At 35.5% G+C, this 1,986-nt stretch overlaps 1 protein-coding gene across 2 annotated transcripts in view; it reads left to right on the top strand.

Annotated features, from left to right (window-relative positions):
• The window catches only part of LOC125046830 (dual specificity mitogen-activated protein kinase kinase hemipterous-like), a 30,805-nt gene extending 29,030 nt beyond the window's left edge, over positions 1-1,775 (top strand). For both annotated transcript variants that reach the window (XM_047644804.1, XM_047644803.1), the window contains exon 11: positions 1-1,775. This exon is cut by the window's left edge and continues 174 nt beyond it. The gene's annotated coding sequence lies outside the window, so the exon portion shown is untranslated.
• Positions 1,776-1,986: the final 211 nt, after the last annotated feature.

Genomic DNA, 1,986 nt, shown 5'->3' with positions numbered 1-1,986 from the left:
TGAGCACACAGGATAGGAAGCCTCTGGACAGGGTTTCCCAATGCGGGCGACACCACGACGGCGGCGGCGGTGGCGGGGAAATACAAACAGCTAGTCATGGAAGACGCGTCGGTCTTTGGTGCGAAACGACTGACCCAATATCCGACCTCCCCCTCCCCCCCTTCTCCCCCCTCCGTCAAAATGAGTCATGCCTTTTGGGTTTGTTTATATTTTATTGATTATGATTGATGTTATTCTTATTTTTATTTGTTTTGGTGGAAATTTTCTTATCTGTTATTTTTTTCACTTTCATATTGGAAGATGTCGTCAGCTAGTAACAAAAGTGTCAGTTCTTCCTCCCCTTCTTATCTCCATCTCTTTCTTCCTTTTTTTTCTTCTTTTTTTTCTTTTTTTCTTTTCTTTTCTTTTTCTTTCTTTGTTTCATTCTTTATTTTCCCTCCCATTAACTTAGATCCATGGTGGCCTCCCAACAGTTTTTGTGATCAGTTGTTTTAATAATATCATTATTATTATTAATTTGGCTGGAAATTGTTATTGTGATAATCCCCTGCTACTCCTCCTCCTCCTCCCCCTTTTTTTTTTCTTCTGCTTTTTTTTTATGTACATTTTTCCTCTCTCTGCTACTTCTGACCCTACCTGTTTTATTCCAAAGTTATCCCTCAAGCAGAAGGATTGAAGAAAACGGGAGTGAAGCGTTTTGGACCGAGTGTTTGAAGCAGTTAATGAATATGGAGTATGATTGTTTACTGATTTTCTCTCATTCTTTCTCTAATGGATTGCCTCCTCGTCTCCACCTCCCCTCTTGTCTATAACTCGTTTGCTTTCATGTTGCACTAAAACAAAGGAGTGATACATCAGAACAAAAATAGGAAGAAGAGAAAATGCGGAAAAAGAAGCCTGTTTACCCGTGCATAGACTTTTTTGAAACGAAGTTGACCGATGCAAGTCAGTGTTGAGTTGACGGTGACTGAAGCGGAGTTGAATTGGCCGACGTTCAATCGGTGTTGAATCGACATTGAGTAAGCATCACTTTCTTTGGCCACTTATCAGTGTTGCAGTTGCCGAATATGTCTGTCAATTGACCTCAGTGTGAACTGAGACCCTAACTCATGGAAAATCATCTGTGATTTATTAAGGAGATAAAAAAAGAAGCAAAAAATATATGAATATGTAGTAGTTCAGTGATTGTTAATGTCTTTATGAAGAATTTTTTTTGTATGAAGACCAGAAAGGTAATCAGAGAATGATTGATTTGTAATTTTTATTCTTATTATTTTCCTTTGTTTTTTTTTTTTTTTTATTATTATTATTATTATTATTTAAAGCTTGTTGGCATTCGCAGTGAATAGAATATATGAGAAAGAACAGGGAAAATTTTTCTTTTTCTCTCTCTCGGTCTGTCTTACGGAAGAATTGATGATTGTGCTGTGGTAATTTTTTTTTTTTTTTTTTGTTAAATCAGTTTGTAGTACATTTGAGCAGTTACTTGATGTTGACTATATATTTTGAGCGTATCTTATTTTCTTGTTGCAGAAGAGAAGAAAAGAGTATTTTAGGGACTAAATTTTGCATAAATGATTTTATCTGTGAATAATGATTTTCTTGGTTATGAGTTGACAAGCAGGTTTTATTGTTTTACAGACTTAGAGCAAGATAATTTGAATTTTTTTTTTTCTCTCTTTTCATTTGGCTTACATGAAACAGTTAGGATCAAGCTATGATTTTTCATATATGTAATTTATATCTGTATGATTATTATATTTGTTTTTCCCTTTTTTATTTTCTCTCTGCTCTTCAGTATTTTCCTTTATGCTTCATCTCAGAAACGCTCATTTAAAAGAAGACTCTGGTTGCACGAATGACATCACTCCCAGAATGATAGCTTGTGGACAGCCCTAATGTTTGCTTTCTTGCCCTCTCAATTTCAGCCTGTGTCTTTGTCTATTTTATGGCCTTATTACCTGTGATTACAGCACAAAAGGGAAT

This window comes from Penaeus chinensis, chromosome 39, assembly GCF_019202785.1.
Source record: "Penaeus chinensis breed Huanghai No. 1 chromosome 39, ASM1920278v2, whole genome shotgun sequence".
NCBI classification, from domain to species: Eukaryota; Metazoa; Arthropoda; class Malacostraca; order Decapoda; family Penaeidae; genus Penaeus; species Penaeus chinensis.
This window is presented reverse-complemented; position numbering and strand designations above follow the sequence as displayed.